Raw genomic sequence first — 15,342 nt, 5'->3', positions numbered from 1 at the left:
TTGGACATGATACAAAGGAAAGTGGTGATGATTGGGAACGATTGGATTGGTATTGGGATAAGGAAGGATCATATGATGGCGAATGGTGAAGAGAAGCTTGTGAGTGTGGTGGTTCGAGGTTATGTTGAAAGGATGGTTCATATGCACGGGATGGGACTTGTTGGTAGTTACAAGGTTATCCACCATATCTTTCAGCTGGGTATGCATTGTAGAATGGTCTTTGTCCAGGATATCTCGGAGGGTGTTGCTGCCTAAAGGGTTGATTAGATCCTCTTGGCTCCATCCATCCTTGATTGGTCTGGCCATGATGCACATTCCTGCTGCAACTTCTATTTCCTTTAACAATATTAGAACCAAACTCAAAGCAAGAGGGGTGAGAGTTCATAGTAGCAAATAAAGATAAAAAGGAAAAACAAAAATAAATAAACAAGTAAAAGAAAAATATTTACAATAACCAATAATAAGGCACACGTTAGCAGTTCCCCGGCAACGGCGCCATTTTGACGTTAGGATTTTTGCTAGTAAAGAATGTCATAAAAACAGTCGCGTTGTAGATATAGTCTCTAAACCAACAAAAATCCCTTCGTACAAACGTTTTGGGTGTCACAAGTAACAAACCCCTTTAGAAATTGTTAACCGAGTATTCAAACCTTGGGTCGTCTTCTCAAGGAACTGCAAGGAAGTGTGTTCTTATATTGGCTATAAAGGTTGTAATCGGGGTTTAGAAGATGAGAAGCAAGTAATTTAAATGACAAGTAAAGTAAATGGCAATTAAAATAAATAAATAATGTAAAGCAAACTTTCGGCAAGGTAAGAGAAGTCAGAGGTCCAACGTAGTTATCTCCCTCAACTATAATGAAAGTTGAATCTAAACTCCACTTGGTCAACCTTTACTAGGGCAAAGGAAAGTCAGGGGACTAATTAAATTGACCTTTGAATCCTATTTATTTCCTAAGAAAAGGTTGGGATTGCTTAAGTTCAGCTCAATTAGCAAGATAACGATTATCAATTATGTTGAGTTTAATAACTGTTGAGTTACTAAATTCTTAACCAGAACCAAAAGGGGAAAAAGTAAAATTGCTGGAATAATAAAAATATCCTTAGATAGGAAGCTATGGTGACTTAAATCAAAGAGAACAATCATAAACTGAAAATACCTCAATTATCATTAATTCAAATAGCTGTCTGTAACATGGAAGAATTCTTAAATCAAATTATAATAATCAATTCAAATGTTGGAATGAATAAATAAAAGTAAAACTAAAATAAAAGAACATTAAACCTGGGATCAAGAGTTACTCTTAAAACAAGAAGAAATCCTAAATCCTAAAAGAAAGAGAGAAGATCTCCCTCTCAACTAAATCTAAATCATTGAAAGGTAAAATATGCGAGCTCTCTCTGAATGGATGCATTCCTCCACTTTATAACCTCTGCTCTATGCTGTTTGTACTTGGATCTGGGCCAAAAAGGGCTTCAGAATTCGTTGGGGGCGTATTCTGTAATTTCTAGTGCGTGGCCACTGTCACGCGTCCGCGTGGGTCACGCGGTCGCGTCATTTGGAGCTTTTCCTTTCCGCGCGGTCGCGTCAGTCATGCGACCGCGTCATGTGCATTCTGCTTAAGGCGCACAGTTGCGTCAGTCATGCGGCCGCGTCGCTGCTGATTCGTGCTTGGCACGCGATTGCGTCATCCATGCGATCGCGTGAATACCAGTTTCCTTCAAAGCTCCATTTTGCTTTCTCCTTCTATTTTTGTATGTTTCCTTTTCCATCCTTTAAGTCATTCTGCCTTAGAAAATCTGAAACTACTCAACACACTAATCACGACATCGAATGGAAATAAAGGTAATTAAAATAATTAATTTTTAAAGCTTAGGAAACATGTTTTTCACAATATGACATAATAAGGAAGGTAAGGTAAAACTATGCAATTAATGTGAATAAGTAGGTGAAGAGTTGAATAAATCACTCTAATTAAGCACAAAAGAACTCATGAAATATGGGTTTATCAACCTCCCAACACCAAACTTAGAATTTGAATGTGGGGGTTCAACACCAAACTTTGATTTTGGTTGTGGCCTCCCAACACCAAACTTAGAGTTTGACTGTGGGGGCTTTGGTTGACTCTGTAGTGAGAGAAGCTTTTCATGCTTCCTCTCTATGGTTACAGAAGGAGAACCTTGACTCTTAAACACAAGGTAGTCCTCATTCAGTTGAAGGACCAACTCTCCTCTGTCCATATCAATCACAGCTTTTGCTGTGACTAGGAAGGGTCTTTCAAGGATGACGGATTCATCCTCATCCTTCCCAGTGTCTAGGATTATGAAATCAGCAGGGATGTAAAGGCCTTCAACCTTTACTAACACGTCCTCTACTTGTCCATAAGCCATTTTCATGGATTTGTCTGCCATCTCTAATGAGAAATTGGCAGCCTGTACCTCAAAGATTCCCAGTTTCTCCGTTACAGAGAGTGGCATTAAGTTTATGCCTAACCCAAGGTCACACAGATCCTTTTTAAAGTTCATGGTGCCTATGTTACAGGGAATTAGGAATTTACCAGGATCCTGTTTCTTTTGAGGTAGAGTTTGCTGAACCAAGGCATTTAGTTCCTTGATGAGCAACGGAGGTTCATCCTCCCAAGTCTCATTACCAAATAATTTGGCATTCAGCTTCATGATTGCTCCTAAATATTGAGCAACTTGCTCTTCAGCAATGTCTTCATCTTCTTCAGAAGATGAATAGTCATCAGAGCTCATGAATGGTAAAAGGAGGTTCAATGGAATCTCTATGGTCTCTAGATGAGCCTCAGATTCCTTTGGTTCCTCAAAGGAAAACTCCTTATTGGTCAGTGAACGTTCTAGGAGGTCTTCCTCACTAGGATTCACGTCCTCCTCCTCCTCTTTGGGTTCGGCCACATCAAGTAAGGTAATGGCCTTGCACTCTCTTTTTGGATTCTCTTCTGTATTGCTTGGGAGAGTACTAGGAGGGGTTTCAGTGACTCTTTTACTCAGCTGGCCCACTTGTGCCTCCAAATTTCTAATGGAGGACCTTTTTTGCATTCATGAAACTTAAAGTGGCCTTAGATAGATCAGAGACTATATTTGCTAAGCTAGATGGATTATGCTCAGAATTCTCTGCCTGTTGTTGAGTGGATGATGGAAAAGGCTTGCTATTGCTAAACCTGTTTCTTCCACCATTATTAAAGCCTTGTTGAGGCTTTTGTTGATCCTTCCATGAGAAATTTGGATGATTTCTCCATGAGGGATTATAGGTATTTCCATAAGGTTCTCCCATGTAATTCACCTCTGCTATTGTAGGATTCTCAGGATCATAAGCTTCTTCTTCAGAAGATGCTTCTTTAGTACTGTTGGATGCAGCTTGCAATCCATTCAGACTCTGAGAAATCATATTGACTTGCTGAGTCAATATTTTGTTCAGAGCCAATATGGCATTTAGAGCATCAATTTCAAGAACTCCCTTCCTCTGAGGCGTCCTATTACTCACAGGATTCCTTTCAGAAGTGTACATGAACTGGTTATTTGCAACCATGTCAATGAGTTCCTGAGCTTCTGCAGGCATTTTCTTTAGGTGAATGGATCCACCTGTAGAATGGTCCAATGACATATTAGCTAATTCAAACAGACCATCATAGAATATATCCAGGATGGTCCATTCTGAAAGCATGTCAAAAGGGCATTTTTTCGTCAGTTGCTTGTATCTCTCCCAAGCTTCATAGAGGGATTCACCTTCTTTTTGTCTGAAGGTTTGAACATCCACTTTAAGCTTACTTAGCTTTTGAGGAGGAAAAAACTTGGCTAAGAAAGCCGTGACTAGCTTATCCCAAGAGTTCAGGCTATCTTTATGTTGAGAGTCCAACCATATTCTAGCTCTGTCACTTACAGCAAATGGGAAAAGCATAAGCCTGTAGACCTCGGGATCAACCCCATTGGTCTTAACAGTATCACAGATCTGCAAGAATTCAGTTAAAAATTGAAAAGGATCTTCTGATGGAAGTCCATGAAACTTGCAATTCTGTTGCATCAGAGAAACTAATTGAGTTTTTAGCTCAAAATTGTTTTCTCCAATGGTAGGGATTGAGATGCTTCTTCCATGTAAGTTGGAATTTGGTGTAGTAAAGTCACCAAGCATCTTCCTTGCACCTCCACCATTATTATTGGTTTCGGCTATGTCTCCTTCTTTTTTGAAAAATTCTGTCAGATTTTCTCCAGAGAGTTGTGCTTTAGCTTCCCTTAGCTTCCTCTTCAGAGTCCTTTCAGGTTCAGGATCAGCTTCAACAAGAATGTTCTTATCCTTGTTCCTGCTCATGTGAAAAAGAAGAGAACAGAAAAGAAGAGGAATCCTCTATATCACAGTATAGATATTCCTTTATGTGAGTAGAAAAAGAAAAGAATAGAAGAGTAGAATGGTGAAGAGAGAAGATGAAGAATTTGAATTTTAAATTAAAATAAAAGGAAAATATTTTTGCTTTTATTAAATTAATTAATTAGAATTCAAAAATATAAAAAGAAATAAAATAAAATTGAAATTTAAAATAATTAGTTAATTAAAAAGAATTTAAAAAATAAGTTAGTGATTTTTGAAAATTGGAGAGAGAAAAGTAGTTAGGAGTTTTGGAAAAGATATGATTGAAATAGAAAACTTTTAAAATCAAACAAAAAGTCAAGTAGTTAATTGAAAAAGATTTGAAAACATAAGAAGTTAGAAAGGATTTTGAAATTGATTTTGAAAAAGATATGATTGAAAATTTAATTTGAAAAAAAAAATTGAAAAGAAATTTAAAAAGATTCGATTTTTGAAACTAAAGTTGATTACTTGACTAATAAGAAATTAAAAGATTTGATTCTAGAATTTAAAGATTGAACCTTTCTTAATAGGCAAGTAACAACTTGAAAAATTTTTGAATTAAAACATTAAATGTTAGTGAGATTTTCGAAAATATGAAATAAAGATAAGAAAAAGATTTTGAAAATCAAAATTTAAAATTTTCGAAAATATTGGAAAAAAATGAAAAAGATTTGATTTTTGAAAAAGATTTGAAAAAAGATAGAATTTTTAAATTGAAAATTGACTTGACTAATAAGAAACAATTGAATTTTAAAACTTTATGACTAAATCAATTCAAATTTTCGAAAATTATGAGCAAAATAAGGGAAAGATATTTTTTGATTTTTGAATTTTTAAAGAAGAAAGAGAAAAACACAAAATTGAAACAAAACATGAAAATTATGAATCAAAACAACAAATACATGCAAGAACACTTTGAATGCCAAGATGAACACCAAGAACACTTTGAAGATCAAGATGAACATCAAGACTTAATTTTAGAAATTTTTAAGAAAAGAAAAACATTCAAGACACCAAACTTAGAAATTTTCAAACTTTAGACACTAACAAATTGAAAATGCATATGAAAAACAAGAAAAGACACAAAATATGAAAATGCAAAGATCAAACAAGGAGATTCATCAAGAACAATTTGAAGATCGTGAAGAACATATGATGAATTTTCGAAAATAAGAAGAATGCAATTGACACCAAACTTAAAATTTAACACTAGACTCAGACAAGAAACACAATATTTTTGGTTTTATGATTTTGTTAAAAAAATTTTTTTGGATTTTTTGAAAATCATTTGGAAAAAGAAAAATAAGGATTTCAAGATTTTTAATAAGAATTCCAGGAATCATGCAATGTTAGTCTAAAGCTTCGGTCCAGGAATTAGACATGGCTTACTAGCCAGCCAAGCTTTCAGTGAAAGCTTCGGTCCAAAACACTAGACATGGCCAGTGGCCAGCCAAGCTTTAAGCAGATACAAATCAGGCATATAACAGCTGATTAGATGAGAGTCCAAGGACTCTTGCCATGATAAGTGGAAGCCTCAGTCTAAAAATTTAGACATGGCTTGACAGCCAGCCAGGCTTCAACAGATCATGAAGAAACTCTAGAATTCATTCTTAAAAATTCTGAAGAACATAGAATAATTTAATGAATTCTTTTTTTTTGAAAATTTTTCGAAAATAGAAATAAAAATAAAAATAAAAATCTTAAAATTAAAATAAAATTACCTAATCTGAGAAACAAGATGAACCGTCAGTTAACCAAACTCGCACAATCCCCAGCAATGGCGCAAAAAACTTGGTGCACAAAATCGTGATCGTTCATTCCTTGGTGACGGCGCTGAAAACTTAATACGCATGTTCATAATCTTAATTCTTTTTCACAACTTCACACAACTAACCAGCAAGTGCACTTGGTCGTCCAAGTAATAAACCTTACGTGAGTAAAGGTCGATCCCACGGAGATTGTCGGCTTGAAGCAAGCTATGGTCACCCTGTAAATCTCAGTCAGGCGAATTCAATTGGTTATGGAGATTTGATAATTAAAAGATAAATAAAATATAAAATAGGATGGAGATACTTATGCAATTCAGTGGTGAGAATTTCAGATAAGCGTATGGAGATGCTTTTGTTCCTTCTGAACCTCTGCTTTCCTGCTGTCTTCATCCAATCATTCATACTCCTTTCTATGGCAAGTTTATGTTGGGCGTCACCGTTGTCAATGGCTACATCCCGTCCTCTCAGTGAAAATGGTCCAAAATGCACTGTCACCGCACGGCTAATCATCTGTCGGTTCTCGATCATATTGGAATAGGATTCAGTAATCCTTTTGCGTCTGTCACTACGCCCAGCACTCGCGAGTTTGAAGCTCGTCACAGCCATCCCTTCCCAGATCCTACTCGGAATACCACAGACAAGGTTTAGACTTTTCGGATCTCAGGAATGGCCGCCAATAATTCTAGCCAATACCACGAACACTCTGATCTCATGGAATGGAAGGCTCGGTTGTCAGGCGAGGCAACCATGTGTCATGAACCAGGAGGCTAAGAGATACACACTCAAGCTATTGCAAGTAGAACGGAAGTGGTTTTCAGGCATGCGTTCGTAGGTGAGAATGATGATGAGTGTCACGGATCATCACATTTGTCAGGTTGAAGAACGAGTGCATATCTTAGAGAAGAAATAGGCTTGAGTTGAATAGAAAAAAATAGTACTTTGCATTAATTCATGAGGAACAGCAGAAATCCACACCTTAATCTATGGTGTGTAGAAACTCTACCATTAAAAATACATAAGAACAAGGTCTAGGCATGGCCGAGAGGCCAGCCTCCAAAACGTGATCAAAAGATCAAAAGATAATCCAAAGATAGATGTGAATACAATAGTAAAAAGTCCTATTTATACTAAACTAGTTACTAGGGTTTACAGAGATAAGTAAATGATGCAGAAATTTGCTTCCGGGCCCACTTGGTGTGTGCTTGGACTGAGCATTGAAGCTTTCACATGTAGAGGTCTTCCTTGGGGTTAAACGCCCGTTTGTAACCTATTTCTGGCATTTAACTCTGCTTTGCAACCTGTTTCTGGCAACTCCAGAATAAGGCAGAAAGCTGGCATTGAACGCCAGTTTGGGTCGTCTAAACTCGGAAAAGTATGGACTATTATATATTGATGGAAAGCTCTGAATGTCTACTTTCCAACGCAATTAAGAGCGCGCCATTTGGTCTCCTGCAGCTCCAGAAAATCCACTTTGAGTGCAGGGAGGTCAGAATCCAACAGCATATGCAGTCCTTCTTCACCCTCTGAATCAGATTTTTGCTCAAGTCCCTCAATTTCAGCCAGAAAATACCTGAAATCACAAAAAAACACACAAACTCATAGTAAAGTCCAGAAATGTGAATTTTATTTAAAAACTAATAAAAATATAATAAAAACTAACTAAATTATATTAAAAACTACTTAAAAACAATGCCAAAAAGCGTATAAATTATCCCCTCATCAGGCTTCTTAGTTATTAATTCTTTCATTTAAACACACATATATTCTTACTATTAATCCACCTTGAGAGTTGTACCACCTTGTTATCATTGACTTATGACTCGAGCATAAGGATTTGAATATTAGGGTGTTACGGAAGCTTATTTTGAGATATAAATATTGTGGGGATGGTAGTTTTGTCCCGCCCATGGTAAGGATGGTGGCACTGTCCCGCTCATGAATAGGCAAGTTGAGGATTGGTGCACGAATCCCCATGATTCGTACAGCTGAACCAGCAAGTGCACTGGGTCGTCCAAGTAATCCCTGAGCGAGTCAGGGTCGATCCCACGAGGATTGTGGTTTGAAGCAAGCTATGGTTATCTTGCAGATCCTAGTCAGGCGGATAGAAGAGTTATTGGTTTGAATTTGGTTAAAAGAATAAAAGGAATGACAAAGGGTAATCAGAACTCAGAAGTCGTGTAAACTATGATAAGAAGGTGGTTAAGGCTTGGAGATGCTTTGTCCTTCTGGATTAACTATGGTATTACTGTATTCTTCAATTGTGAATGATTTCTTCTATGGTAGGCTGTATGTGATTAACGCTGGTTTGAGCAGCTGCCAATACTCCTCCAGATATGAACCCCAGGGTTAGTGCAGATCCATTCTTATTGAGGGAAGTTCCTGCAGTTCATTCTCTTTGGTGATCCTACTCAAAATGCCACAGACAAGGTCGAATCTTTCGGATCAGAGGATGCTGCGCCTTGGTTATAGCCTCTACCACAGAGGCCCTAATCTCCCAATACATCCGCTGAACTGGTGTCTCAAGAAGTCCCCAACGAAGTCGTGGATTAGCCGTCTAAGAGATGTATAGTCAAGCTGGCAGTTCAATGCTTTCCACTTAAGAATTCACATGAACGCATGAAGAACACGGGTGGTTGTCAGACATGTGATCTTAGTATGAAGAACGAAGATGATTGTCACGGGTCATCCCGTTCATCATGTTGAAGAACGAAAATACATCTTAGAATTAAATCAAACACAGATTGAAGAGAAATAGTAATACTTTTATTAATTCATAAAACTCAGCATGGCTCCTCCCCTTAACCTAGGAGGTTTAGAAGCTCATACTGATAGAAAACACAATGATAAACGAAAATATGGCATAAAAGCTCTCTATGATTATGTAAAATATCCCTTAAATAATAAACTAATGACTAATGATTACATAAGAAGGGTAAAACAGTATTTTTAGTGCTAATATCCACTTTCGGGGCCCACTTGGAGAGTGTTTGGGGTGAGATTTAATGAGATCCACATGCTAGGAGGCTTCTAGGGCATTGAACACAAGCTAGGGAGTCCTATTTGGGCGTTTGGATGCTAGTCTCTTCTTTTGGGTGCTGTATGCCTGGAGTGGGGCAGGAGGCTTGCATTGGACACTAGTTTTGGGACTTCTAATCTGAAGCAAAGTATAGAGTATTATCATTGCTGGAAAGCTCTAGAAGTCAGCTTTCTATAACCATTAAGAATGTTTCATTTGGACTTCTGTAGCTCCAGAAAAACTTTCTGAGTGCAAGGAGGTCAGATCTGAACAGCATTTGTAGTGCTTTCGCTACATCTAAATCAGACTTCTGCTAACTTTTGCTCCATCTCCTCAATTTCAGTCAGAAAATACCTGAAAGTGCATAAAAACACACAAACTCATAATAGAATCCAAAAATGTTAATTTAACACTTAAACTTACGAAAACTTAATAAAAATTAAATAAAACATGCTAAAATTTATATGAAAATAATGCCAAAAAGCGTATAAAATATCTGCTCATGCTGTATACCCTTACTGGCATTAAACACCAGTTTTCCAATCATGTTAGGCGTTGAACACCCAGCAGGGATGTTTTGGCTGGCTTCCCTATCTGTTGGGGCATTGAACACCCAGTGAGGCTTCCTCATTGGCGTTCGGCACTAGCTTCCTGCTTGTTTAGGTGTTGAACGCCTAACCAGTGTTCCCTGGCTGGCATTCAATGCCAGCTCTGCTGCCAGGATGGGTTTTGAACGCCCAGTGAGGACCTTCTTTCAGTTATGAAACTATGAGTAGTCTTAGAGAGGTTGGAAACCAGAGTGACTAAGTCAGAAAAGTTTTGGTTAGGGGTTTCCATATGTTCCTTAGAAGATGGGAATGGTGGTCTGTTGTTAAACCTATTCTAGTTCTTTCCACCTTGATTATTATTGAAGGCTTGCTGAGGCTTCTATTGATCCTTCCATGTAATTCACCTCCTCCATGGTGGGTTGCTAAGGATCATAAGCTTCTACTTCAGAAGTAGCTCTTCTTCCTGAGTACTGCTAACTACAATTTGCATTCCAGTCAAATGATGAGAGATCATATTGACCTGCTGGGTCAAGATTTTGTTTTGAGCCAATATGGCATTCAGAGTATCAACTTCAAGGACTCCTTTCTTCTGAAGTACCCTATTACTTACACGGTATCTTTTAGAAGTGTACATGAATTGGTTGTTTGCAACCATCTTAATAAGTTCTCTTGCTTCTGCAGGCATTTTCTTCTAGTTGAGTGATCCACCTGCAGAGCTATCCAATGATATTTTGGACATCTCAGACGGATAATCATAGAACACTCCTATGATAGACCATTCTAAGAGCATGTCAAGAGGACACCTCCTGATCAATTGCTTGTATCTTTCCCAAGCTTCATTGAGGGATTCACCTTCTCTTTGTCTGATGGTTTGAACTTCCACTCTGATTTTGCTCATCTTTTGAAGGGGAAAGAATTTATCCAAGAAAGCATTGACCAATTTTCCCAAGAGTTTAGACTCTCTTTTGGTTGAGAATCCAACCATATCTTAGCTCTGTCTCTTACAGTAAAGGGAAAGAGCATAAGTTTGTAGACCTGAGAATTCACTCTATTAGTCTTAACAGTATCACTGATTCAAGAATTCAGCTAAGAACTGATGTGGATCTTCCAGTGGAAGTCCATGGAACTTACAATTCTATTACAGAAGAGAGACTAACTAAGGTTTAAGCTCAAAATTGTTAGCTCCAATGGCAGGTACAGAGATGCTTCTGCCATAAAAATTAGAGGTAGGCATGGTGAAGTCACCTAGAACCTTTCTGGCCTTTCCTTCAGGTTCGGCCATGTCTTCAGCTTCTTGTTCAAGATTTTCTGAAAGGTTTTTTCTGGAGTGTTGTGCTTTAATTTATTTTAAGCTCCTCCTTAAAGTCCTTTCAGGTTAAGGATCAAGATTAAAGAGAGGTTCTTTATCCCTGTTCCTGGTCATAAACAGGAAGAGAAGAAAAGAAAGAAAGAAAGAAAGGAAGCTTCTATGTCTGATTTGAGTATAGAGAGGTCCCAGTGAGATGTGAAAAAATAAGAGAAAGATAGAAAAATGATGATAAAAGAAGTAGAAGAAGAGTTCGAATAAATAGAAGTAGAGAGGAAAAAAATTAGAAATAGAAAAGATAAACAAGAATTGAAATATTTTTCTTTTTGTTTTATTTAATAATGCAATTCGAAAATTAAGGTTAATAAATTAAAATGATTTGAAAATTAAATGGTAAATTTTCGAAAAAGAAAAAAGAGAAATAGAAGATGAAATTTTGAAAATTAGGAGAGATAAGAATTAGTTAGGAAGTTTTGAAAAAGAAGAGAGAGAAAAATAAGATAAAGAATTGAAAAGAGGTTAAGAAAGATGTGATCTAAATTAAAAAGATTTGAAAATTAATTTTAAAAAGATAGTTACTTGTCTTCTCTCTCTTTTGGAAAGTTTTTTTTAAAAAGATAGGCACTGAAATTTGATTTAAAAAGGATTTGAAAAATATTTAAATTTTGAAAAAGGTTTAATTTTTTAAAATTTGAAATAAGATAAGATAAGATTTTTGAATTTTGAATTTTAAATTTTTGAATTTTAAAGAAAGCTAAAAAGCTAGGATAAGATTTTGAAAAATATATGATTTTTGAAAAGATTTAATTTTGAAATTTGAAAACTAAGATAAGGTAAGATAAAAATTTAAAATTAAAATATGAATTTTTATTTAAGATTTTTGAAAATTAATTAAAGAGAAGAAAAGATAGTTTATTTTTTTATTTTTGAATTTAATGAAAAAAGAGAAAAACAAGTAAAAGACATAAAACTTAAAAATTTTAGATCTAGGACCCTAAGTTTTCGAAAATTTGAAGACAAACACCAAAAAGATACCAAACTTAAAATTTTTAAGATCAAAATAAAAATAAAAAAAGAACACTTTGAAGATCAAGAAGAATACCAATAACAAAACTCAAAGAATTCAAAGAACATAAGAACACGCAAAAGACACCAAACATAAAAATTTTGAAAACCAAACACAAAATTTTCAAAAATTATAAAAGAAAAATACAAGAAGACACTAAACTTAAAGATTGACATACGATTTAAACAAAGAAACTATTTTTGAAAATTTTTAGAAAGAAAGACTCAAAATTTTGAAAATTTCAACAAGAACAAAAACAAAAGACTCAAAGCAAGAACAAAGATTAAACAAAGAAAGAAAAAAAATTTTTTTTGAAAAATTTTTAAATGTTTTTCAAAAAGAAAGAAGAAAATAAAAAATAAAAGAAGCTAACAAAATTAAAGACAATACCTAATCTAAGGAACAAGATAATCCGTCAGTTGTCCAAACTCGAACAATCCCAGTAACGGCGCCAAAAACTTGGTGCACGAATCCCCACGCTTCGTATAGCTGAACCAGCAAGTGTATTGGGTCGTCCAAGTAATACCTGATCGAGTCAGGGTCGATCCCACGAGGATTGTGGTTTAAAGTAAGCTATGATTTTCTTGCAGATCTTAGTCAGGCAGGTAAAAGAGTTATTGGTTTGAATTTGGTTAAAAGCATAAAAGGAATGAAAAAGGGTAATCAGAACTCAGAAGTTGTGTAAACTATGATAAGAAGGTGGTTAAGGCTTGGAGATGCTTTGTCCTTCTGGATTAACTCTGGTATTACTGTCTTCTTCAATTGTGAATGATTTCTTCTATGGCAGGCTATATGTGATTGACGCTGGTTTGAGCAGCCGCCAATACTCCTCCAGATCTAAACTCCAGGGTTAGTGCGGATCCATTCTGATTGAGGGTGAAGTTCCTGCAGTTCATTCTCTTTGGTAATCCTACTCAAAATGCCACAGACAAGGTCAAATATTCTGGATCAGAGGTGCTGTGCCTTGGTTCTAGCCTCTACCACAAGACCCTAATCTCCCATACCTCGGCTGAACTGGTATCTTGAGAAGTCCCCAACGAAGTCGTGGATTAGCCATCTAAGAGATGTATAGTCAAGCTGGCGGTTCAATGCTTTCCACTTAAGTATTCACAGAACTAAGAGAACACGGGTGGTTATCAGGCATGCGTCTTAGTATAAAGAAGAAGATGATTGTCACGGGTCATCCCTTCATCATGTTGAAGAACAAAAATATATCTTAGAATTAAATCAACACGTATTGAGAGAAACATAATACTTTATTAATCCCTAAAATACAGCAGGGCTCCTCACCTCAACCTAGGAGGTTTAAAAGCTCATACTGATAGAAAACACAATGATAAACAAAATATGGCATAAAATCTCTATATGATTATGTAAAAATCCCTTAAATACTAAACTAACGATAAGAATTAATAAGAAGGGTAAAATAGTCTTTTTAGTGCTAAGATCCACTTCCAGAGCCCACTTGGTGAGTGTTTGGGATGAGCTTGATGAGATCCATGTGCTAGGAGGCCTCTAGGGTGTTGAACGCGGCTAGGGATCCTCTTGGGTGTTTGGACGCTGGTCTCCTCCATAGGGCCCTGGACGCCTGGATGGGAGGAGGCTAGCGTTGGAAGCCAGTTTTGGGCCTTCTATCTGAAGAAAAGTATGAACTATTATATATTGTTGGAAAGCTCTGGAAGTCAGATTCCCATATCCATTGAGAACGCTCCTTTGGCTATCTGTAGCTCTAGAAATCTCTTTCGAGTGCAAGGAGGTCAGATTGGACAGCATCTGCAGTGCTTTCTCTGTCTTTGAATCAGACTATTGCTAACTTTTTCTCCAGCCCTCAATTTCCGCTAGAAAATACTTGAAATTGCATAAAAATATATAAACTCATAGTAGAATCCAAAATGTGAATTTAACACTAAAACTTATGAAAACTTAATAAAATTAAATAAAACCTGCTAAAAACTATATGAAAATGATGCCATGAAGTGTATAAAATATCTACACAAGTTGAGGATGAAGGATTTTCTCTCTTGTTGCGGTGTGAATAATGGTCATAAAACCAACTCGGCAAGTGCATCGAATCGTATCAAGTATACCATGGTGAGTGAGTTGTCGTTCCCACAAGGGTCAATAGACTAATCAACAATGATTAATTTATCGCTTTATTTAGACAACTAAATTTGAGTGAAGGAATTAAATGTGAGCTGAGGCAAAACAAATAGCAAAGGAGTGAATGAAAATAATGATGATAAGAATGTTAAGGTTTCAGAAATATTCACTCTTAGAAAAACAATCCTTGTCTTTATTTATTTGAGGCATATAGAGATCAATTAAGAACAAATCATAAGTAATTAAATTCTAATTCCTTGGTAATTCAATTTCTGTTTTACCTAATTAATCACTAATTTCTTATTCAATTACTTAAGAAAAGAGGTGAAGCACAATTATGATTTATATTCGCATAAAATTCAAGAGTGATCCTAAGTTGAATTATATGTCACTTATTCAAACTAGTTCTAATTCAATTGAAGATTATGAGAATTATAAAGTTGCACACTTTTTAAAACACTATTCCTAGTCAATATTAAAAAGTCATGGGAAAGAGTTTTCAAGGAAATTCCAATATTAAATTTTCCAAAGTAATACTAGAATCCAAAACAAAGTTAGAATGCTTTCAAACAATTATAATCTTTAGGAATGAAGAGCAAAACTCAATCATGACTTGATCAAAGCATAAACCTCAAATAAAATAACACTTGGATAAATAATCCATAAAGAGATGAATATAACTCTGATGAGCAGATATTTTAAACGCTTTTTGGCATCATTTTCATATAGTTTTTGTTATGTTTTGTTTAAGTTTATTATATTTTCATAGGTTTTTGTGAAAATTCATATTTTTTGATTCCACTTTGAGTTTGTGTTTTATGATCATTTCAGGTATTTTCTGGCTGAAATTGAGGAGCTTTGGAAAAAGTTTGATTCAGAGACAGAGAAAGGACTGCAGATGCTGTCAGGATCTGACCTCCGTGGATTCGAAGGTGCATTTCTGGAGCTACATAAGTCCAAATGGCACGCTCTTAATAGTTTTGGAAGCTAACATCCAGGGCTTCTAGAAATATAAAGTATATTTCTAGGCACGGAAATGATTCCACTTTTCACAACTCCGCACAATAAAGCAATGGGCACTTGAGTCCTTCAAACCTACCATGATGATACTAATTGATATATTGTAATCCTCCTCTATTACATTCGATGCTTGATCCGTTTGTAAGTGGTTAGA

At 35.9% G+C, this 15,342-nt stretch overlaps 1 non-coding gene across 1 annotated transcript; it reads left to right on the top strand.

The window, feature by feature from the left end:
* Positions 1-3,676: 3,676 nt before the first annotated feature.
* LOC112731011 (small nucleolar RNA R71) lies at positions 3,677-3,784 on the top strand. The gene has a single exon (XR_003166807.1). It is a non-coding gene; the product is annotated as a small nucleolar RNA R71 (small nucleolar RNA).
* The last annotated feature ends 11,558 nt before the right edge of the window (positions 3,785-15,342 follow it).

This window comes from Arachis hypogaea, chromosome 12 (assembly GCF_003086295.3).
Source record: "Arachis hypogaea cultivar Tifrunner chromosome 12, arahy.Tifrunner.gnm2.J5K5, whole genome shotgun sequence".
Lineage (NCBI taxonomy): Eukaryota > Viridiplantae > Streptophyta > Magnoliopsida > Fabales > Fabaceae > Arachis > Arachis hypogaea.
The sequence above is the reverse complement of the archived record's forward strand: the minus strand, read 5'-3'. Positions and strand labels throughout refer to the sequence as shown.